Raw genomic sequence first — 26,266 nt, forward strand, 5'->3', positions numbered from 1 at the left:
ACCAAACCTGAGATCCTACCTCTAACATGAAATGAGATATCCAACTCTTTCGCCTTCCAAACCTGAGAGCCTTCCTATAGCATGAGATGTGATATCCAAGTCCTTCCCATTCCAATACTGAGACCCTTCCTACAGCTTGAGATGTGATATCCAACTCCTTCCCATTCCAATTCTGAGACCCTTCCTATAGCATGAGATGTGATATCTCAATGCTTATACCAAACCTGAGAGCCTACCTATAGCATGAGATGTGATATCCAAGTCCATCCCATTCCAATCCTTAGACCCTTCCTACAGCATGCGATGTGATATCTCAATGATTCTAATACCAAACCAGAGACTCTTCCTATAACATGAGATGGGATATCCAACTCCTTCCCATTCCAATTCTGAGACCCTTCCTATACTATGAGACTTGATATCTCAATGCTTCTAATACCAAACCTGAGACCCGTAATATAACATGAGATGTGATATCCAAATCCTTCCCCTTCCAAACCTTAGACCCTTCCTTTATCATGAGATGTGATATCCAACTCCTTCCCATTCCAATCCTGAGACCCTTCCGATATCATGAGATGTGATATCTCAAAGCTTCTAATATCAAACTTGAGACCCTCCCTATAGCATGAGATGTGATATCCAAGTCCTTCCCATTCCAATCCTGAGACCCTTCCTATAGCATGAGATGTGATATCTCAATGCTTCTAATACCAAACCTGAGACCCTTCCTATAACATGAGATGGGAATATCCAACTCCTTCCCATTCCAATCTTGAGACCCTTCCGATAGCAGAGATGTGATATCTCAATGCTTATACCACACCTGAGATCCTTCCTATAACATGAGATGTGATATCCAACTCCTTCCCATTCCAATCCTGAGACACTTCCTATAGCATGAGATGTGATATCTCACTGCTTATACCAAACCTGAGACCCTTCCCATAGCACGAGATGTGATATCCAAGTCCTTCCCATTCCAATCCTCAGACCCTTCCTATAGCATGAGATGTGATATCTCAATGCTTCTAATGTCAAACTTGAGACCCTACCTATAGCATGAGATGTGATATCCAAGTCCTTCCCATTCCAATCCTGAGACACTTCCTATAGCATGAGATGTGATATCTCAATGCTTCTAATACCAAACCTGAGACTCTTCCTATAACATGAGATGGGATATCCAACTCCTTCCAATTCCAATCCTGAGACCCTTTTGATAGCAGAGATGTGATATCTCAATGTTTATACCAAACCTGAGACCCTTCCTACGGCATGAGATGTCATATTCAACTCCTTCCCATTCCAATCCTGAGACCCTTCCTATAGCATGAGATGTGATGTCTCAATGCTTCTAATACCAAACCTGAGATCCTTCCTATAACATGAGATGTGATATCCAACTCCTTCCATTCCAATCCGGAGACCCTTCCTATAGCATGAGATGTGATATCTCAATGCTTATACCAAACCTGAGACCCTTCCTATAGCATGAGATGTGATATCCAACTCCTTCCCATTCCAATCCTGAGACCCTTCCTATAGCCTGAGATGTGATATCTCAATGCCTCTAATACCAAACCTGAGATCCTTCCTCTAACATGAAATGTGATATCCAACTCCTTCACTTTCCAAACCTGAGAGCCTATCTATAGCATGAGATGTGATATCCAAGTCCTTCCCATTCCAATCCTTAGACCCTTCCTACAGCATGCAATATGATATCTCAATGATTCTAATAAAAAACCTGAGACCCGTCCTATAACATGAGATGGGATATCCAACTCCTTCCCATTCCAATCCTGAGACACTTCCGATAGCAGAGATGTGATATCTCAATGTTTATACCAAACCTGAGACCCTTCCTATAACATGAGATGTGATATCCAACTCCTTCCCGTTCCAAACCTGAGACCCTTCCTTTAGCATGAGATGTGATATCCAGCTCCTTCCCATTCCAATCCTGAGACACTTCCGATAGCATGAGATGTGATATCTCAATGCTTCTAATATCAAAACTGAGACCCTCCCTATAGCATGATATGTGATATCTAAGTCCTTCCCATTCCAATCCTGAGACCCTTCCTATAGCATGAGATGTGATATCTCAATGCTTCTACCAAACCTGAGACCCTTCCTTTAGCATGAGATGTGATATCCAACTCCTTCCCATTCCAATCCTGAGACCCTTCCTATAGCATGAGATGTGATATCTAAATACTTCTAATACCAAACCTGAGATCCTTCCGATAACATGAGATGTGATATCTCAATACTTCTAATACCAAACCTGAGATCCATCCTATAACATGAGATGTGATATCCAAATCCTTCCCCTTCCAAACCTGAGACCCTGCCTTTAGCATGAGATGTGATATCCAACTCCTTCCCATTCCAATCCTGAGACCCTTCTGATAGCATAAGAAATGATATCTCAATGCTTCTATACCAAACCTGAGATCCTTCCGATAGCATGAGATGTGATATCTCAATACTTCTAATACCAAACCTGAGATCCTTCCTATAACATGAGATGTGATATCCAAATCCTTATCTTCCAAACCTGAGACCCTCCCTTTACCATGAGATGTGATATCCAACTCCTTCCCATTCCAATCCTGAGACTCTTCTGATAGCATAAGATATGATATCTCAATGCTTCTATACCAAACCTGAGATCCTTCTGATAGCATGGGATGTGATATCTCAATGCTTCTAATACCAAACCTGAGATCCTACCTCTAACATGAAATGTGATATCCAACTCTTTCCCCTTGCAAACCTGAGAGCCTTCCTATAGCATGAGATGTGATATCCAAGTCCTTCCCATTCCAATCCTGAGACCCTTCCTATAACATGAGATGTGATATCCAACTCCTTCCCATTCCAACCTGAGACCCTTCCTATAGCATGAGATGGGATATCCAACTCCTTCCAAATCCAATCCCGATACCCTTCCGATAGCATGAGATGTGATAACCCAATGCTTCTACCAAACCTGAGACCCATATTATGGCATGAGATGTGATATCAAACTCCTTCCCATTCTAATCCTGAGACCCTTCCTATAGCTTGAAATGTGATATCCAACTCCTTCCCATTCCAATTCTGAGACCCTTCCTATACCATGAGACTTGATATCTCAATGCTTCTAATACCAAACCTGAGACCCGTCCTATAACATGAGATGTGATATCCAAATCCTTCCCCTTCCAAACCTTAGACCCTTCCTTTATCATGAGATGTGATATCCAACTCCTTCCCATTCCAATCTTGAGACCCTTCCGATATCATGAAATGTGATATCTCAATGCTTCTATCAAACTTGAGACCCTCCCTATAGCATGAGATGTGATATCCAAGTCCTTCCCATTCCAATCCTGAGACCCTTCCTATAGCATGAGATGTGATATCTCAATGCTTCTAATACCAAACCTGAGATCCTTCCTCTAACATGAAATGTGAGATCCAACTCCTTCCCTTTCCAAACCTAAGAGCCTATCTATAGCATGAGATGTGATATCTAAGTCCTTCACATTCCAACCCTTAGACCCTTCCTACAGCATGCAATATGATATCTCAATGATTCCAATAACAAACCTGAGACCCGTCCTATAACATGAGATGGGATATCCAACTCCTTCCCATTCCAATCCTGAGACACTTCCGATAGCAGAGATGTGATATCTCAATGTTTATACCAAACCTGAGACCCTTCCTATAACATGAGATGTGATATCCAACTCCTTCCCGTTCCAAACCTGAGACCCTTCCTTTAGCATGAGATGTGATATCCAGCTCCTTCCCATTCCAATCCTGAGACACTTCCGATAGCATGAGATGTGATATCTCAATGCTTCTAATATCAAAACTGAGACCCTCCCTATAGCATATGTGATATCTAAGTCCTTCCCATTCCAATCCTGAGACCCTTCCTATAGCATGAGATGTGATATCTCAATGCTTCTACCAAACCTGAGACCCTTCCTTTAGCATGAGATGTGATATCCAACTCCTTCCCATTCCAATCCTGAGAACCTTCCTATAGCATGAGATGTGATATCTCAATACTTCTAATACCAAACCTGAGATCCTTCCGATAACATGAGATGTGATATCTCAATACTTCTAATACCAAACCTGAGATCCATCTTATAACATGAGATGTGATATCCAACTCCTTCCCTTTCCAAACCTGAGAGCCGTTCTATAGCATGAGATGTGATATCCAGGTCCTTCCCATTCCAATCCTTAGACCCTTCCTACAGCATGCAATATGATATCTCAATGCTTATACCAAACCTGAGAACCTTCCTATGGCCTGAGATGTCATGGCCTGAGATGTCATATACAACTCCTTCCCATTCCAATCCTGAGACCCTTCCTTTAGCATGAGATGTGATATCCAAGTCCATCCCATTCCAATCCTTAGACCCTTCCTACAGCATGCGATGTGATATCTCAATGCTTATACCAAACCTGAGACTCTTCCTATAACATGAGATGGGATATCCAACTCCTTCCCATTCCAATCCTGAGCCGCTTCCGATAGCAGAGATGTGATATCTCAATGCTTATACCAAACCTGAGACCCTTCCTATAACATGAGATGTGATATCCAACTCCTTCCCGTTCCAAACCTGAGACACTAACTATAGCATATGTGATATCCAACTCCTTCCCATTCCAAACATGAGACCCTTCCTATAGCAAGAAAGTAATATCCAACTCCTACCCATTCCAATCCTGAGACCCTTCCTATAGCAAGAGATGTGATATCCAACTCCTTCCCATTCCAACCTGAGACACTTCCTAAAGCATGAGAAGGGATATCCAACTCCTTCCCAATCCAATCCTGAGACCCTTCCGATAGCAGAGATGTGATATCTCAATGCTTATACCAAACCTGAGACCCTTCCTATGGCATGAGATGTGATATCCAACTCCTTGCCATTCAAATCCTGAGACCCTTCCTATAGCATGAGAAGGGATATCCAACTCCTTCCCAATCCAATCCTGAGACCCTTCCGATAGCAGCGACGTGATATCTCAATGCTTCTACCAAACCTGAGACCCTTCCTTTAGCATGAGATGTGATATCCAAATCCTTCACATTCCAATCCTGAGACCCTTCCTATAGCATGAGATGTGATATCTCAATGCTTCTAATACCAAACCTGAGATCCTTCCTATAACATGAGATGTGATATCCAATTCCTTCCCATTCCAAACCTGAGACCCTTCCTATTGGATAAGATGTGATATCCAACTCCTTCCCATTCCAACCCTGAGACCCTTCCTATAGCATGAGATGTGATGTCTCAATGCGTCTAATACCAAACCTGAGATCCTTCCTATAACATGAGATGTGATATCCAACTTCTTCCATTCCAATCCTGAGACCCGTCCTATAGCATGAGATGTGATATCGCAATGCTTATACCAAACCTGAGACCCTTCCTATAGCATGAGATGTGATATCCAACTGCTTCCCATTCCAATCCTGAGACCCTTCCTATAGCATGAGATGTGATATCTCAATGCTTCTAATACCAAACCTGAGATCCTTCCTCTAACATGAAATGTGACATCCAACTCCTTCCCTTTCCAAACCTAAGAGCCTATCTATAGCATGAGATGTGATATCCAAGTCCTTCACATTCCAACCCTTAGACCCTTCCTACAGCATGCAATATGATATCTCAATGATTCTAACAACAAACCTGAGACCCGTCCTATAACATGAGATGGGATATCCAACTCCTTCCCATTCCAATCCTGAGACACTTCCGATAGCAGAGATGTGATATCTCAATGCTTATACCAAACCTGAGACCCTTCCTATAACATGAGATGTGATATCCAAATCCTTCCCGTTCCAAACCTGAGACCCTTCCTTTAGCATGAGATGTGATATCCAGCTCCTTCCCATTCCAATCCTGAGACACTTCCGATAGCATGAGATGTGATATCTCAATGCTTCTAATATCAAAACTGAGACCCTCCCTATAGCATGATATGTGATATCTAAGTCCTTCCCATTCCAATCCTGAGACCCTCCCTATAGCATGAGATGTGATATCCAACTCCTTCCCATTCCAATCCTGAGACCCTTCCTATAGCATGAGATATGATATCTCAATACTTCTAATACCAAACGTGAGACCCTTCCGATAACATGAGATGTGATATCCAAATCCTTCCCCTTCCAAACCTGAGACCCTCCCTTTAGCATGAAATGTGATATCCAACTCCTTCCTATTCCAATCCTGAGACTCTTCTGATAGCATGAGATGTGATATCTCAGCTTCTAATACCAAACCTGAGATCCTTCCGATAGCATGAGATGTGATATCTCAATGCTTCTAATACCAAACCTGAGATCCTTCCTATAACATGAGATGTGATATCCAAATCCTTCCCCTTCCAAACCTGAGACCCTCCCTTTAGAATGAGATGTGATATCTAACTCCTTCCCATTCCATTCCTGAGACCCTTCTGATAGCATGAGATGTGATATCTCAATGCCTCTAATACCAAACCTGAGATCCTACCTCTAACATGAAATGAGATATCCAACTCTTTCGCCTTCCAAACCTGAGAGCCTTCCTATAGCATGAGATGTGATATCCAAGTCCTTCCCATTCCAATACTGAGACCCTTCCTACAGCTTGAGATGTGATATCCAACTCCTTCCCATTCCAATTCTGAGACCCTTCCTATAGCATGAGATGTGATATCTCAATGCTTATACCAAACCTGAGAGCCTACCTATAGCATGAGATGTGATATCCAAGTCCATCCCATTCCAATCCTTAGACCCTTCCTACAGCATGCGATGTGATATCTCAATGATTCTAATACCAAACCAGAGACTCTTCCTATAACATGAGATGGGATATCCAACTCCTTCCCATTCCAATTCTGAGACCCTTCCTATACTATGAGACTTGATATCTCAATGCTTCTAATACCAAACCTGAGACCCGTAATATAACATGAGATGTGATATCCAAATCCTTCCCCTTCCAAACCTTAGACCCTTCCTTTATCATGAGATGTGATATCCAACTCCTTCCCATTCCAATCCTGAGACCCTTCCGATATCATGAGATGTGATATCTCAAAGCTTCTAATATCAAACTTGAGACCCTCCCTATAGCATGAGATGTGATATCCAAGTCCTTCCCATTCCAATCCTGAGACCCTTCCTATAGCATGAGATGTGATATCTCAATGCTTCTAATACCAAACCTGAGACCCTTCCTATAACATGAGATGGGAATATCCAACTCCTTCCCATTCCAATCTTGAGACCCTTCCGATAGCAGAGATGTGATATCTCAATGCTTATACCACACCTGAGATCCTTCCTATAACATGAGATGTGATATCCAACTCCTTCCCATTCCAATCCTGAGACACTTCCTATAGCATGAGATGTGATATCTCACTGCTTATACCAAACCTGAGACCCTTCCCATAGCACGAGATGTGATATCCAAGTCCTTCCCATTCCAATCCTCAGACCCTTCCTATAGCATGAGATGTGATATCTCAATGCTTCTAATGTCAAACTTGAGACCCTACCTATAGCATGAGATGTGATATCCAAGTCCTTCCCATTCCAATCCTGAGACACTTCCTATAGCATGAGATGTGATATCTCAATGCTTCTAATACCAAACCTGAGACTCTTCCTATAACATGAGATGGGATATCCAACTCCTTCCAATTCCAATCCTGAGACCCTTTTGATAGCAGAGATGTGATATCTCAATGTTTATACCAAACCTGAGACCCTTCCTACGGCATGAGATGTCATATTCAACTCCTTCCCATTCCAATCCTGAGACCCTTCCTATAGCATGAGATGTGATGTCTCAATGCTTCTAATACCAAACCTGAGATCCTTCCTATAACATGAGATGTGATATCCAACTCCTTCCATTCCAATCCGGAGACCCTTCCTATAGCATGAGATGTGATATCTCAATGCTTATACCAAACCTGAGACCCTTCCTATAGCATGAGATGTGATATCCAACTCCTTCCCATTCCAATCCTGAGACCCTTCCTATAGCCTGAGATGTGATATCTCAATGCCTCTAATACCAAACCTGAGATCCTTCCTCTAACATGAAATGTGATATCCAACTCCTTCACTTTCCAAACCTGAGAGCCTATCTATAGCATGAGATGTGATATCCAAGTCCTTCCCATTCCAATCCTTAGACCCTTCCTACAGCATGCAATATGATATCTCAATGATTCTAATAAAAAACCTGAGACCCGTCCTATAACATGAGATGGGATATCCAACTCCTTCCCATTCCAATCCTGAGACACTTCCGATAGCAGAGATGTGATATCTCAATGTTTATACCAAACCTGAGACCCTTCCTATAACATGAGATGTGATATCCAACTCCTTCCCGTTCCAAACCTGAGACCCTTCCTTTAGCATGAGATGTGATATCCAGCTCCTTCCCATTCCAATCCTGAGACACTTCCGATAGCATGAGATGTGATATCTCAATGCTTCTAATATCAAAACTGAGACCCTCCCTATAGCATGATATGTGATATCTAAGTCCTTCCCATTCCAATCCTGAGACCCTTCCTATAGCATGAGATGTGATATCTCAATGCTTCTACCAAACCTGAGACCCTTCCTTTAGCATGAGATGTGATATCCAACTCCTTCCCATTCCAATCCTGAGACCCTTCCTATAGCATGAGATGTGATATCTAAATACTTCTAATACCAAACCTGAGATCCTTCCGATAACATGAGATGTGATATCTCAATACTTCTAATACCAAACCTGAGATCCATCCTATAACATGAGATGTGATATCCAAATCCTTCCCCTTCCAAACCTGAGACCCTGCCTTTAGCATGAGATGTGATATCCAACTCCTTCCCATTCCAATCCTGAGACCCTTCTGATAGCATAAGAAATGATATCTCAATGCTTCTATACCAAACCTGAGATCCTTCCGATAGCATGAGATGTGATATCTCAATACTTCTAATACCAAACCTGAGATCCTTCCTATAACATGAGATGTGATATCCAAATCCTTATCTTCCAAACCTGAGACCCTCCCTTTACCATGAGATGTGATATCCAACTCCTTCCCATTCCAATCCTGAGACTCTTCTGATAGCATAAGATATGATATCTCAATGCTTCTATACCAAACCTGAGATCCTTCTGATAGCATGGGATGTGATATCTCAATGCTTCTAATACCAAACCTGAGATCCTACCTCTAACATGAAATGTGATATCCAACTCTTTCCCCTTGCAAACCTGAGAGCCTTCCTATAGCATGAGATGTGATATCCAAGTCCTTCCCATTCCAATCCTGAGACCCTTCCTATAACATGAGATGTGATATCCAACTCCTTCCCATTCCAACCTGAGACCCTTCCTATAGCATGAGATGGGATATCCAACTCCTTCCAAATCCAATCCCGATACCCTTCCGATAGCATGAGATGTGATAACCCAATGCTTCTACCAAACCTGAGACCCATATTATGGCATGAGATGTGATATCAAACTCCTTCCCATTCTAATCCTGAGACCCTTCCTATAGCTTGAAATGTGATATCCAACTCCTTCCCATTCCAATTCTGAGACCCTTCCTATACCATGAGACTTGATATCTCAATGCTTCTAATACCAAACCTGAGACCCGTCCTATAACATGAGATGTGATATCCAAATCCTTCCCCTTCCAAACCTTAGACCCTTCCTTTATCATGAGATGTGATATCCAACTCCTTCCCATTCCAATCTTGAGACCCTTCCGATATCATGAAATGTGATATCTCAATGCTTCTATCAAACTTGAGACCCTCCCTATAGCATGAGATGTGATATCCAAGTCCTTCCCATTCCAATCCTGAGACCCTTCCTATAGCATGAGATGTGATATCTCAATGCTTCTAATACCAAACCTGAGACCCTTCCTATAACATGAGATGGGAATATCCAACTCCTTCCCATTCCAATCCTTAGACCCTTCCTACAGCATGCAATATGATATCTCAATGATTTTAATAAAAAACCTGAGACCCGTCCTATAACATGAGATGGGATATCCAACTCCTTCCCATTCCAATCCTGAGACACTTCCGATAGCAGAGATGTGATATCTCAATGTTTATACCAAACCTGAGACCCTTCCTATAACACGAGATGTGATATCCAACTCCTTCCCATTCCAATCCTGAGACCCTTCCTATAGCATGAGATGTGATATCCAACTCCATCCCATTCCAATCCTGAGACCCTTCCTATAGCATGAGATGTGATATCCAACTCCTTCCCGTTCCAAACCTGAGACCCTTCCTTTAGCATGAGATGTGATATCCAGCTCCTTCCCATTCCAATCCTGAGAAACTTCCGATAGCATGAGATGTGATATCTTAATGCTTCTAATATCAAAACTGAGACCCTCCCTATAGCATATGTGATATCTAAATCCTTCCCATTCCAATCCTGAGACCCTATAGCATGAGATGTGCTATCTCAATGCTTATCCTTGATTCCTGTAGTAAATTGATTTCCTTTGCAGGCCGACTCCTGTCACGAATGCCTTGTCTGCATGCATTCTCTCCTGGCCATTCGCTCACCGTGGCTATTTGCCTACCCCCTTCCTCTCTCAGTGGATGGACTTCTCCATCCTAGCCACTCAACTCCGCCTACTTGGAGAATTCAACATGAACCTGTATGCTTCCTGACCTGGACTTTTACGAGATCTGCAACTCTTCATGTCGCTGGCCCTACACACTGCAGGGAATACTCAGGATTTTCTGATCTCAGACCTCCCCCTCTGTAACCCTCTCAACAATCCTCTCCCGTGGTGATCAAGTTCTCATCTCCAAAGAAGGCTAACTGCCAGCTATTCCTCTTCAGAGGAGTTCTCCCTTTCTGTCCCTGCTCCCTGCACAGTTTCGCGATGCAAACACTCGCTTTCCTGCTCTCTGGCTTAGACGCTTTTCCTTCTCAGAGGCCTTCTTCCTTTCTGCCCTTTTCGCGTTGCAAGTACTCGCTTCCCAGCTCTCTGGTTTAGACGCGTGTTCCCTGCCTTCTCTCCTCTTCCCGCTGCCTTCAAATCAAAAAATGAGCTCCAAAAGATACACAGTGCTCAGAATGCTCTATAACACCCATTATTCAACATATAGCCGTAACCCGCTAGACGTATTGAAACGTGCTGTAAACTAGCAAAAACAGCTAGAAAATGTACTTTCCTCGCGTTTTTGTAAATGCTAATTCTGATGGGTTCCCATGTATGTACTGTCCGTGCGTTTGTTGTCGAATCCTGAAGTTTTTAACCACTGTTCTCCCATACAAGGGGGGGTCAACGTCTACTGCTGTTCACAGGCTGAATGTATACGGCTGAAATCTTCAAGGCATTATCAGCTTTCCTGACTGTTTTGGAACGTGTATTTGCCATCTGTTAATGCAGTCGCCCTTTGTTCATCGACCCTTCTACTTCACAGGCTGCACTCCCCTGGTGATCACATTCTCCTCTCCAGAGCAGGCTGACTACTAGCTGCTCCTCCTCATAGGCGTTCATCCTTTCTGTCCCTGCTCCCTGCACCGTTCCGCGTTGCATGTACTCGCTTCCCAGCTCTCTGGTTTAGATGCGTGTTCCCTGCCTTCTCTCCTCTTCCTACAGCCTTCCAATGAGCTCCACAAGATAGTGTTCAGAATGCTTTATAACCCCATTATTCAACATATAGCTGTAACCCGCTAGACGTATTGAAACGTGCTAAAAACGAGCAGAAACAGCTCGAAAATGTACTTTTCTCGCGTTTTGGTAAATGCGAATTCTGGTGGATTCCCATTTTGTACTCTGTTCGTGCGTTTGTTCAGTCGAATCCTGGTCTTTTGAACCACTCTTCTCCCATACAAAGGAGGGTCAAAATGTGTTGTTCACAGGCTGAATTTATACTGCTGAAATGCTCGCTTCCCTGCTCTCTGGTTTAGATGCGTGTTCCCTGCCTTCTCTCCTCTTCCTACAGCCTTCCAATGAGCTCCACTAGATAGTGTTCAGAATGCTTTATAACCCCATTATTCAACATATAGCTGTAACCCGCTAGACGTATTGAAACGTGCTAAAAACTAGCAAAAATAGCTAGAAAATGTACTTCCCTCGCGTTTTTGTAAATGCGAATTCTGGTGGGTTCCCATGTTGTATGTACTGTGTCCGTGCGTTTGTGTCGAATCCTGACGTTTTTAACCACTGTTCTCCCATACTAGGGAGGGGGGGGTCAACATCTGCTGTTCACAGGCTGAATGTATACGGCTGAAATCTTCAAGGCATTATCAGCTTTCCTGACTGTTTTGGAACGTGTATTTGCCATCTGTTAATGCAGTCGCCCTTTGTTCATCGTTCCTTCTAGTTTACAGGCTGCACTCCCCTAGTGATCACATTCTTCTCTCCTATGCAGGCTAACTACCAGCTGCTCCTCCACATAGGTGTTCATCCTTTCTGTCCCTGCTCCCTGCACCGTTTCGCGTTGCATGTACTCGCTTCCCAGCTCTCTGGTTGAGATGCGTGTTCCCTGCCTTCTCTCCTCTTGCTACAGCCTTCCAATTTGCTCCACAAGATACAGTGTTCAGAATGCTTTATAACACCCATTATTCAACATATAGCTGTAACCCGATAGACGTATTGAAACGTGCTAAAAACTAGCAAAAACAGCTAGAAAATGTACTTCCCTCGCGTTTTGGTAAATGCAGGGTACACACGTCTAAACCAGAGAGCAGGGAAGCGAGCATTTCAGCAGTATAAATTCAGCCTGTGAACGACACATTTTGACCCTCCCTTGTATGGGAGAAGAGTGGTTCAAAAGACCAGGATTCGACTGAACAAACGCACGAACAGAGTACAAAATGGGAATCCACCAGAATTCGCATTTACCAAAACGCGAGGAAAGTACGTGTTCTAGCTGTTTCTGCTCGTTTTTAGCACGTTTCAATACGTCTAGCGGGTTACAGCTATATGTTGAATAATGGGTGTTATAAAGCATTCTGAACACTATCTTGTGGAGCTCATTGGAAGGCTGTAGGAAGAGGAGAGAAGGCAGGGAACACGCATCTAAACCAGAGAGCTGGGAAGCGAGTACATGCAACGCGAAACGGTGCAGGGAGCAGGGACAGAAAGGATGAACGCCTATGAGGAGGAGCAGCTGGTAGTCAGCCTGCTCTGGAGAGGAGAATGTGATCACCAGGGGAGTGCAGCCTGTAAAGTAGAAGGGACTATGAACACAGGGCGACTGCATTAACAGATGGCAAATACACGTTCCAAAACAGTCAGGAAAGCTGATAATGCCTTGAAGATTTCAGCCGTATACATTCAGCCTATGAACAGCAGTAGACGTTGACCCCCCCCCCTCCCTTGTATGGGAGAACAGTGGTTAAAAACTTCAGCATTCGACAACAAACGCACGGACAGTATACATGGGAACCCATCAGAATTAGCATTTACAAAAACGCGAGGAAAGTACATTTTCTAGCTGTTTTTGCTAGTTTACAGCACGCATCAATACGTCTAGCGGGTTACGGCTATATGTTGAATAATGGGTGTTATAGAGCATTCTGAGCACTGTGTATCTTTTGGAGCTCATTTTTTGATTTGAAGGCAGCGGGAAGAGGAGAGAAGGCAGGGAACACGCGTCTAAACCAGAGAGCTGGGAAGCGAGTACTTGCAACGCGAAAAGGGCAGAAAGCAAGAAGGCCTCTGAGAAGGAAAAGCGTCTAAACAAGAGAGCAGGGAAGCGAGTGTTTGCAACGCGAAACGGTGCAGGGAGCAGGGACAGAAAGGGAGAACTCCTCTGAGGAGGAACAGCTGGCAGTTAGCCTTCTTTGAAGATGAGAACTTGATCACCACGGGAGAGGATTGTTGAGAGGGTTACAGAGGGGGAGGTCTGAGATCAGAAAATCCTGAGTATTCCCTGCAGTGTGTAGGGCCAGCGACATGAAGAGTTGCAGATCTCGTAAAAGTCCAGGTCAGGAAGCATACAGGTTCATGTTGAATTCTCCAAGTAGGCGGAGTTGAGTGGTAGGAGGCTAGGACGGAGAAGTCCATCCACTGAGAGAGGAAGGGGGTAGGCAAATAGCCACGGTGAGAGAATGGCCAGGAGAGAATGCATGCAGACAAGGCATTCGTGACAGGAGTCGGCCTGCAAAGGAAATCAATTTACTACAGGAATCAAGGATAAGCATTGAGATATCACATCTCATGCTATAGGAAGGGTCTCAGGATTGGAATGGGAAGGACTTAAATATCACATATCATGCTATAGGGAGGGTCTCAGTTTAGATATTAGAAGCATTGAGATATCACATCTCATGCTATCGGAAGTGTCTCAGGATTGGAATGGGAAGGAGCTGGATATCACATCTCATGCTAAAGGAAGGGTCTCAGGTTTGGAACGGGAAGGAGTTGGATATCACATCTCATGTTATAGTAAGGGTCTCAGGTTTGGTATAAACATTGAGATATCACATCTCAGGCTATAGGAAGGGTCTCAGGATTGGAATGGGAAGGAGTTGGATATCACATCTCATGCTATAGGAAGGGTCTCAGATTTGGTATAAGCATTGAGATATCACATCTCATGCTAAAGGAAGGGTCTCAGGATTGGAATGGGAAGGAGTTGTATACGACATCTCAGGCCATAGGAAGGTTCTCAGGTTTGGTATAAGCATTGAGATATCACATCTCTGCTTTCGGAAGGGTCTCAGGATTGGAATGGGAAGGAGTTGGATATCCCATCTCATGTTATAGGAAGGGTCTCAGGTTTGGTATTAGAAGCATAGAGATATCACATCTCATGCTATAGGAAGGGTCTCAGGATTTGAATGGCAAGGAGTTGGATATCACATCTCATGCCATAGGAAGGGTCTCAGGTTTGGTATAAGCATTGAGATATCACATCTCTGCTATCGGAAGGGTCTCAGGATTGGATTGGGAAGGAGTTGGATATCCCTTCTCATGCTATAGGAAGTGTCTCAGGTTGGAATGGGAAGGAGTTGGATATCACATCTCATGTTATAGGAAGGGTCTCAGGATTGGAATGGGAAGGATTTGGATATCACATCTCTTGCTATAGGAAGGGTCTCAGGATTGGAATGGGTAGGAGTTGGATATTACTTTCTTGCTATAGGAAGGGTCTCATGTTTGGAATGGGAAGGAGTTGGATATCACATATGCTATAGTTAGTGTCTCAGGTTTGGAATGGGATGGACTTGGACATCACATCTCATGCTATAGGAAGGGTCTCAGATTTGGTATAAGCATTGAGATATCACATCTCATGCTAAAGGAAGGGTCTCAGGATTGGAATGGGAAGGAGTTGTATATGACATCTCAGGCCATAGGAAGGTTCTCAGGTTTGGTATAAGCATTGAGATATCACATCTCTGCTATCGGAAGGGTCTCAGGATTGGAATGGGAAGGAGTTGGATATCCCATCTCATGTTATAGGAAGGGTCTCAGGTTTGGTATTAGAAGCATTGAGATATCACATCTCATGCTATAGGAAGGGTCTCAGGATTGGAATGTGAAGGATTTGGATATTACATCTCATGCTAAAGGAAGGGTCTCAGGTTTGGTAGAAGCATTGAGATATCACGTCTCTGCTATCGGAAGGGTCTCAGGATTGGATTGGGAAGGAGTTGGATATCCCTTCTCATGCTATAGGAAGTGTCTCAGGTTGGAATGGGAAGGAGTTGGATATCACATCTCATGTTATAGGAAGGGTCTCAGGATTGGAATGGGTAGGAGTTGGATATTACTTTCTTGCTATAGGAAGGGTCTCATGTTTGGAATGGGAAGGATTTGGATATCACATATGCTATAGTTAGTGTCTCAGGTTTGGAACGGGAAGGAGTTGGATATCACATCTCATGTTATAGGAAGGGTCTCAGGTTTGGTATAAGCATTGAGATATCACATCTCTGCTATCGGAAGCGGCTCAGGATTGGAATGGGAAGGAGTTGGATATCCCATCTCATGTTATAGTAAGAGTCTCTGGTTTGGTATTAGAATCATTGAGATATCACATCGCATGCTGTAGGAAGGGTCTAAGGATTGGAATGGGATGGATTTGGATATCACATCTCATGCTATAGGAAGGGTCTCAGATTTGGTATAAGCATTGAGATATCACATTTCATGCTAAAGGAAGGGTCTCAGGATTGTAGGCTCTCAGGTTTGGTATAAGCATTGAGATATCACATCTCATGCTATAGGAAGGGTCTCAGGATTGGAATGGGAAGGATTTGGATATCACATCTCATGCTATAGGAAGGGTCTCAGATTTGGTATAAGCATTGAGATATCACATCTCATGCTAAAGGAAGGGTCTCAGGATTGGAATGGGAAGGAGTTGTATATGACATCTCAGGCCATAGGAAGGGTCTCCGGTTTGGTATAAGCATTGAGATATCACATCTCTGCTATCGGAAGGGTCTCAGGATTGGAATGGGAAGGAGTTGGATATCCCATCTCATGTTATAGGAAGGGTCTCAGGTTTGGTATTAGAAGTATAGAGATATCACATTTCATGCTATAGGAAGGGTCTCAGGATTGGAATGGGAAGGACTTGGATGTCACATCTCATGCTATAGGGAGGGTCTCAAGTTTGATATTAGAAGCATTGAGATAACAAATCTCATGATATCGGAAGGGTCTCAGGATTGGAATGGGAAGGAGTTGGATACCACATCTCATGATAAAGGAAGGGTCTAAGGTTTGGAAGGGGAAGGATTTGGATATCACATCTCATGTTATAGGACGGGTCTCAGGTTTGGTATAAACATTGAGATATCACATCTCAGGCTATAGGAAGGGTCTCAGGATTGGAATGGGAAGGAGTTGGATATCACATCTCATGCTATAGGAAGGGTCTCAGGATTGGAATGGGAAGGAGTTGGATAACACATTGGATATTCCCATCTCATGTTATAGGAAGGATCTCAGGTTTGGTATTAGAAGCATTGCGATATCACATCTCATGCTATAGGAAGGGTCTCAGGATTGGAATGGGAAGGACTTGGATCTCACATCTCATGCTATAAGGAGGGTCTCAAGTTTGATATTAGAAGCATTGAGATATCACATTTCATGATATCGGAAGGGTCTCAAGATTGGAATGGGAAGGAGTTGGATATCACATCTCATGATAAAGGAAGGGTCTAAGGTTTGGAAGGGGAAGGATTTGGATATCACATCTCATGTTATAGGACGGGTCTCAGGTTTGGTATTAGAAGCATTGAGATATCAAGTCTCATGGTATAGGAAGGGTCTCAGAATTGGAATGGGAAGGAGTTGGATATCACATCTCAAGCTATAGGAAGGGTCTCAGGATTAGAATGGGAAGGAGTTTGATATCACATCTCATGCCATAGTATGGGTCTCAGGTTTGGTAGAAGCATTGGGATATCACATCTCATGCTATCGGAAGGTTATCAGGATTGGATTTGGAAGGAGTTGGATATCCCATCTCATGCTATAGGAAGGGTCTCAGGTTGGAATGGGAAGGAGTTGGATATCACATCTCATGTTATAGGACGGGTCTCAGGATTGGAATGGGAAGGACTTGGATATCACAACTCATGCTATAGGAAGGCTCTCAGGTTTGCAAGGGGAAAGAGTTGGATATCACATTTCATGTTAGAGGTAGGATCTCAGGTTTGGTATTAGAAGTATTGAGATATCACATCTCATGCTATCAGAAGGATCTCAGGTTTGGTATAGAAGCATTGAGATATCATATCTTATGCTATCAGAAGAGTCTCAGGATTGGAATGGGAAGGAGTTGGATATCACATCTCATGGTAAAGGAAGGGTCTCAGGTTTGGAAGATAAGGATTTGGATATCACATCTCATGTTATAGGAAGGATCTCAGGTTTGGTATTAGAAGTATTGAGATATCACATCTCATGTTATCGGAAGGATCTCAGGTTTGGTATTAGAAGTATTGAGATATCACATCTCATGCTATAGGAAGGGTCTCAGGATTGGAATGGGAAGGAGTTGGATATCACATCTCATGCTAAAGGAAGGGTCTCAGGTTTGGTAGAAGCATTGAGGTATCACATCTCATGCTATAGGAAGGCTCTCAGGATTGGAATGGGAAGGACTTAGATATCACATATCATGCTATAGGGAGGGTCTCGGTTTTGATATTAGAAGCATTGAGATATCACATCTCATGCTATCGGAAGTGTCTCAGGATTGGGATGGGAAGGAGCTGGATATAACATCTCATGCTAAAGGAAGGGTCTCAGGTTTGGAACGGGAAGGAGTTGGATATCACATCTCATGTTATAGGAAGGGTCTCAGGTTTGGTATAAACATTGAGATATCACATCTCTGCTATCGGAAGTGTCTCAGGATTGGAATGGGAAGGAGTTGAATATCCCATCTCATGTTATAGGACGGGTCTCAGGTTTTTTATTAGAATCATTGAGATATCATATTGCATGATGTAGGAAGGGTCTAAGGATTGGAATGGGAAGGACTTAGATCTCACATCTCATGCTATAGATAGGCTCTCAGGTTTGGAAAGTGAAGGAGTTGGATATCACATTTCATGTTAGAGGAAGGATCTCAGGTTTGGTATTAGGGGCATTGAGATATCACATCTCAGGCTATAGGAAGGGTCTCAGGATTGGAATGGGAAGGAGTTGGATATCACATCTCATGCTATAGGAAGGGTCTCAGGTTTGGTAGAACCATTGAGATATCACATCTCATGCTATAGGAAGGGTCTCAGGATTGGAATGGAAGGAGTTGGATATCACATCTCATGTTATAGGAAGGATATCAGGTTTGGTATTAGAAGCATTGAGACATCACATCTCATGCTATAGGAAGGGTCTCAGGATTGGAATGGGAAAGAGTTGGATATCACATCTCATGCTATAGGAAGGGTCTCAGGATTGGAATGGGAAGGAGTTGAATATGACAACTCATGCCGTAGGAAGGGTCTCAGGTTTGGTATAAACATTGAGATATCACATCTCTGCTATCAAAAGGGTCTCAGGATTGGAATGGGAAGGAGTTGGATTCCCCATCTCATGTTATAGGAAGAGTCTCAGGTTTGGTATTAGAAGCATTGAGATATCACATCTCATGCTATAGGAAGTGTCTCAGGATTGGAATGGGAAGGACTTGGATATCACATCTCATGCTATGGGAAGGGTCTCAGGTTTGGTATAAGCAGTGAGATATCACATCTCATGCAATAGGAAGTGTCTCAGGACATCTCATGTTATAGGAAGGATCTCAGGTTTGGTATAAGCATTGAGATATCACATCTCTGCTATCGGAAGGGTCTCAGGATTGGAATGGGAAGGAGTTGGATATTCCCATCTCATGTTATAGGAAGGGTCTCAGGTTTGGTATTAGAAGCATTGAGATATCACATCTCATGCTATAGGAAGGGTCTCAGGATTGGAATGGGAAGGACTTGGATATCACATCTCACGCTATAGGGAGGGTCTCAAGTTTGATATTAGAAGCTTTGAGATATCACATCTCATGATATCGGAAGGGTCTCAGGATTGGAATGGGAAGGAGTTGGATATCACATCTCATGCTAAAGGGAGGGTCTCAGGTTTGGAAGGGGAAGGATTTGGATATCACATCTCATGATATAGGAAGGATCTCAGGTTTGGTATTAGAAGCATTGAGATATCACATCTCATGCTATCGGAAGGATCTCAGGTTTGGTATTAGAAGCATTGAGATATCACATCTCATGCTATCAGAAGAGTCTCAGGATTGGAATAGGAAGGAGTTGGATATCACATCTCATGCTAAAGGGAGGGTCTCAGGTTTGGAAGGGGAAGGATTTGGATATCACATCTCATGTTATCGGAAGGATCTCACGTTTGGTATTAGAAGTATTGAGATATCATATCTCATGCTATAGGAAGGGTCTCAGGATTGGAATGGGAAGGAGTTGGATATCACATCTCATGCTATAGGGAGGGTCTCAGGATTGGAATGGGAAGGACTTAGATATCACATATCATGCTATAGGGATGGTCTCAGTTTTGATATTAGAAGCATTGAGATATCACATCTCATGCTATCGGAAGTGTCTCAGGATTGGAATGGGAAGGAGCTGGATATCACATCTCATGCTAAAGGAAGGGTATCAGGTTTGGAACGGGAAGGATTTGGATATCACATCTCATGTTATAGGAAGGGTCTCAGGTTTGGTATAAGCATTGAGATATCACATCTCTGCTATCGGAAGTGTCTCAGGATTGGAATGGGAAGGAGTTGGATATCCCATCTCATGTTATAGGACGGGTCTCAGGTTTGTTATTAGAATCATTGAGATATCATATTGCATGCTGTAGGAAGGGTTTAAGGGTTGGAATGTGAAGGACTTGGATATCACATCTCATGCTATAGATAGGCTCTTAGGTTTGGAAAGGGAAGGAATTGGATATCACATTTCATGTTAGAGGAAGGATCTCAGGTTTGGTATTAGAAGCATTGAGATATCACATCTCATGCTATAGGAAGGGTCTCAGGATTGGAATGGGAAGCAGTTGGATATCACATCTCATGCTATAGGAAGGGTCTCAGGTTTGGTATAAGCATTGAGATATCACATCTCATGCTATAGGACGGGTCTCAGGATTGGAATGGAAGGAGTTGGATATCACATCTCATGTTATAAGGAAGGATCTCAGGTTTGGTATTAGAAGCATTGAGACATCACATCTCATGCTATAGGAAGGGTCTCAGGGTTGGAATGGGAAGGAGTTGGATATCACATCTCATCCAATAGGAAGGGTCTCAGGTTTGGAATGGGAAGGAATTGGATATCACATCTCATGTTATAGGAAGGATCTCAGGTTTGGTATTAGAAGCATTGAGATATCACATCTCATGCTATAGGAAGGGTCTCAGGATTGGAATGTGAAGGATTTGGATATCACATCTCATGCTAAAGGAAGGGTCTCAGGTTTGGTAGAAGCATTGAGATATCACGTCTCTGCTATCGGAAGGGTCTCAGGATTGGATTGGGAAGGAGTTGGATATCCCTTCTCATGCTATAGGAAGAGTCTCAGGATTTGAATGGCAAGGAGTTGGATATCACATCTCATGCCATAGGAAGGGTCTCAGGTTTGTTATAAGCATTGAGATATCACATCTCTGCTATCGGAAGGGTCTCAGGATTGGATTGGGAAGGAGTTGGATATCCCTTCTCATGCTATAGGAAGTGTCTCAGGTTGGAATGGGAAGGAGTTGGATATCACATCTCATGTTATAGGAAGGGTCTCAGGATTGGAATGGGAAGGATTTGGATATCACATCCCTTGCTATAGGAAGGGTCTCAGGATTGGAATGGGTAGGAGTTGGATATTACTTTCTTGCTATTGGAAGGGTCTCATGTTTGGAATGGGAAGGAGTTGGATATCACATATGCTATAGTTAGTGTCTCAGGTTTGGAACGGGAAGGAGTTGGATATCACATCTCATGTTATAGGAAGGGTCTCAGGTTTGGTATAAGCATTGAGATATCACATCTCTGCTATCGGAAGCGGCTCAGGATTGGAATGGGAAGGAGTTGGATATCCCATCTAATGTTATAGGAAGAGTCTCTGGTTTGGTATTTGAATCATTGAGATATCACATCGCATGCTGTAGGAAGGGTCTAAGGATTGGAATGGGATGGACTTGGATATCACATCTCATGCTATAGGTAGGCTCTCAGGTTTGGTATAAGCATTGAGATATCACATTTCATGCTATAGGAAGGGTCTCAGGATTGGAATGGGAAGGAATTGGATATCACATCATGCTATAGGAAGGGTCTCAGATTTGGTATAAGCATTGAGATATCACATCTCATGCTAAAGGAAGGGTCTCAGGATTGGAATGGGAAGGAGTTGTATATGACATCTCAGGCCATAGGAAGGTTCTCAGGTTTGGTATAAGCATTGAGATATCACATCTCTGCTATCGGAAGTGTCTCAGGATTGGAATGGGAAGGAGTTGGATATCCCATCTCATGTTATAGGACGGGTCTCAGGTTTGTTATTAGAATCATTGAGATATCATATTGCATGCTGATGGAAGGGTCTAAGGGTTGGAATGGGAAGGACTTGGATATCACATCTCATGCTATAGATAGGCTCTTAGGTTTGGAAAGGGAAGGAGTTGGATATCACATTTCATGTTAGAGGAAGGATCTCAGGTTTGGTATTAGAAGCATTGAGATATCACATCTCATGCTATAGGAAGGGTCTCAGGATTGGAATGGGAAGCAATTGGATATCACATCTCATGCTATAGGAAGGGTCTCAGGTTTGGTATAAGCATTGAGATATCACATCTCATGCTATAGGACGGGTCACAGGATTGGAATGGAAGGAGTTGGATATCACATCTCATGTTATAGGAAGGATCTCAGGTTTGGTATTAGAAGCATTGAGACATCACATCTCATGCTATAGGAAGGGTCTCAGGGTTGGAATGGGAAGGAGTTGGATATCACATCTCATCCAATAGGAAGGGCCTCAGGTTTGGAATGGGAAGGAATTGGATATCACATCTCATGTTATAGGAAGGATCTCAGGTTTGGTATTAGAAGCATTGAGATATCACATCTCATGCTATAGGAAGGGTCTCAGGATTGGAATGTGAAGGATTTGGATATCACATCTCATGCTAAAGGAAGGGTCTCAGGTTTGGTAGAAGCATTGAGATATCACGCCTCTGCTATCGGAAGGGTCTCAGGATTGGATTGGGAAGGAGTTGGATATCACATCTCATGCCATAGGAAGGGTCTCAGGTTTGGTATAAGCATTGAGATATCACATCTCTGCTATCGGAAGGGTCTCAGGTTTGGATTGGGAAGGAGTTGGATATCCCTTCTCATGCTATAGGAAGTGTCTCAGGTTGGAATGGGAAGGAGTTGGATATCCCATCTCATGTTATAGGAAGAGTCTCTGGTTTGGTATTAGAATCATTGAGATATCACATCGCATGCTGTAGGAAGGGTCTAAGGATTGGAATGGGATGGACTTGGATATCACATCTCATGCTATAGGTAGGCTCTCAGGTGGTTTGGTATAAGCATTGAGATATCACATCTCATGCTATAGGAAGGGTCTCAGGATTGGAATGGGAAGGAATTGGATATCACATCTCATGCTATAGGAAGGGTCTCAGATTTGGTATAAGCATTGAGATATCACATCTCATGCTAAAGGAAGGGTCTCAGGATTGGAATGGGAAGGAGTTGTATACGACATCTCAGGCCATAGGAAGGTTCTCAGGTTTGGTATAAGCATTGAGATATCACATCTCTGCTATCGGAAGGGTCCCAGGATTGGAATGGGAAGGAGTTGGATATCCCATCTCATGTTATAGGAAGGGTCTCAGGTTTGGTATAAGCATTGAGATATCACATCTCATGCTATAGGAAGGGTCTCAGGATTTGAATGGCAAGGAGTTGGATATCACATCTCATGCCATAGGAAGGGTCTCAGGTTTGGTATAAGCATTGAGATATCACATCTCTGCTATCGGAAGGGTCTCAGGATTGGATTGGGAAGGAGTTGGATATCCCTTCTCATGCTATAGGAAGTGTCTCAGGTTGGAATGGGAAGGAGTTGGATATCACATCTCATGTTATAGGAAGGTTCTCAGGATTGGAATGGGAAGGATTTGGATATCACATCTCTTGCTATAGGAAGGGTCTCAGGATTGGAATGGGTAGGAGTTGGAATTACTTTCTTGCTATAGGAAGGGTCTCATGTTTGGAATGGGAAGGAGTTGGATATCACATATGCTATAGTTAGTGTCTCAGGTTTGGAACGGGAAGGAGTTGGATATCACATCTCATGTTATAGGAAGGGTCTCAGGTTTGGTATAAGCATTGAGATATCACATCTCTGCTATCAGAAGCGGCTCAGGATTGGAATGGGAAGGAGTTGGATATCCCATCTCATGTTATAGGAAGAGTCTCTGGTTTGGTATTAGAATCATTGAGATATCACATTGCATGCTGTAGGAAGGGTCTAAGGATTGGAATGGGATGGACTTGGATATCACATCTCATGCTATAGGTAGGCTCTCAGGTTTGGTATAAGCATTGAGATATCACATCTCATGCTATAGGAAGGGTCTCAGGATTGGAATGGGAAGGAATTGGATATCACATCTCATGCTATAGGAAGGGTCTCAGATTTGGTATAAGCATTGAGATATCACATCTCATGCTAAAGGAAGGGTCTCAGGATTGGAATGGGAAGGAGTTGTATATGACATCTCAGGCCATAGGAAGGTTCTCAGGTTTGGTATAAGCATTGAGATATCACATCTCTGCTATCGGAAGGGTCTCAGGATTGGAATGGGAAGGAGTTGGATATCCCATCTCATGTTATAGGAAGGGTCTCAGGTTTGGTATTAGAAGCATAGAGATATCACATCTCATGCTATAGGAAGGGTCTCAGGATTTGAATGGCAAGGAGTTGGATATCACATCTCATGCCATAGGAAGGGTCTCAGGTTTGGTATAAGCATTGAGATATCACATCTCTGCTATCGGAAGGGTCTCAGGATTGGATTGGGAAGGAGTTGGATATCCCTTCTCATGCTATAGGAAGTGTCTCAGGTTGGAATGGGAAGGAGTTGGATATCACATCTCATGTTATAGGAAGGGTCTCAGGATTGGAATGGGAAGGATTTGGATATCACATCTCTTGCTATAGGAAGGGTCTCAGGATTGGAATGGATAGGAGTTGGATATTACTTTCTTGCTATAGGAAGGGTCTCATGTTTGGAATGGGAAGGAGTTGGATATCACATATGCTATAGTTAGTGTCTCAGGTTTGGAATGGGATGGACTTGGATATCACATCTCATGCTATAGGAAGGGTCTCAGATTTGGTATAAGCATTGAGATATCACATCTCATGCTAAAGGAAGGGTCTCAGGATTGGAATGGGAAGGAGTTGTATATGACATCTCAGGCCATAGGAAGGTTCTCAGGTTTGGTATAAGCATTGAGATATCACATCTCTGCTATCGGAAGGGTCTCAGGATTGGAATGGGAAGGAGTTGGATATCCCATCTCATGTTATAGGAAGGGTCTCAGGTTTGGTATTAGAAGCATTGAGATATCACATCTCATGCTATAGGAAGGGTCTCAGGATTGGAATGTGAAGGATTTGGATATTACATCTCATGCTAAAGGAAGGGTCTCAGGTTTGGTAGAAGCATTGAGATATCACGTCTCTGCTATCGGAAGGGTCTCAGGATTGGATTGGGAAGGAGTTGGATATCCCTTCTCATGCTATAGGAAGGGTCTCAGGATTTGAATGGCAAGGAGTTGGATATCACATCTCATGCCATAGGAAGGGTCTCAGGTTTGGTATAAGCATTGAGATATCACATCTCTGCTATCGGAAGGGTCTCAGGATTGGATTGGGAAGGAGTTGGATATCCCTTCTCATGCTATAGGAAGTGTCTCAGGTTGGAATGGGAAGGAGTTGGATATCACATCTCATGTTATAGGAAGGGTCTCAGGATTGGAATGGGAAGGATTTGGATATCACATCTCTTGCTATAGGAAGGGTCTCAGGATTGGAATGGGTAGGAGTTGGATATTACTTTCTTGCTATAGGAAGGGTCTCATGTTTGGAATGGGAAGGATTTGGATATCACATATGCTATAGTTAGTGTCTCAGGTTTGGAACGGGAAGGAGTTGGATATCACATCTCATGTTATAGGAAGGGTCTCAGGATTGGTATAAGCATTGAGATATCACATTTCATGCTAAAGGAAGGGTCTCAGGATTGTAGGCTCTCAGGTTTGGTATAAGCATTGAGATATCACATCTCATGCTATAGGAAGGGTCTCAGGATTGGAATGGGAAGGATTTGGATATCACATCTCATGCTATAGGAAGGGTCTCAGATTTGGTATATGCATTGAGATATCACATCTCATGCTAAAGGAAGGGTCTCAGGATTGGAATGGGAAGGAGTTGTATATGACATCTCAGGCCATAGGAAGGGTCTCATGTTTGGTATAAGCATTGAGATATCACATCTCTGCTATCGGAAGGGTCTCAGGATTGGAATGGGAAGGAGTTGGATATCCCATCTCATGTTATAGGAAGGGTCTCAGGTTTGGTATTAGAAGTATAGAGATATCACATCTCATGCTATAGGAAGGGTCTCAGGATTGGA

The sequence above is a fragment of the Ambystoma mexicanum genome, chromosome 1q, assembly GCF_040938575.1.
Source record: "Ambystoma mexicanum isolate Mex_15411 chromosome 1q, UKY_AmexF1_1, whole genome shotgun sequence".
Classification (NCBI taxonomy): Eukaryota; Metazoa; Chordata; class Amphibia; order Caudata; family Ambystomatidae; genus Ambystoma; species Ambystoma mexicanum.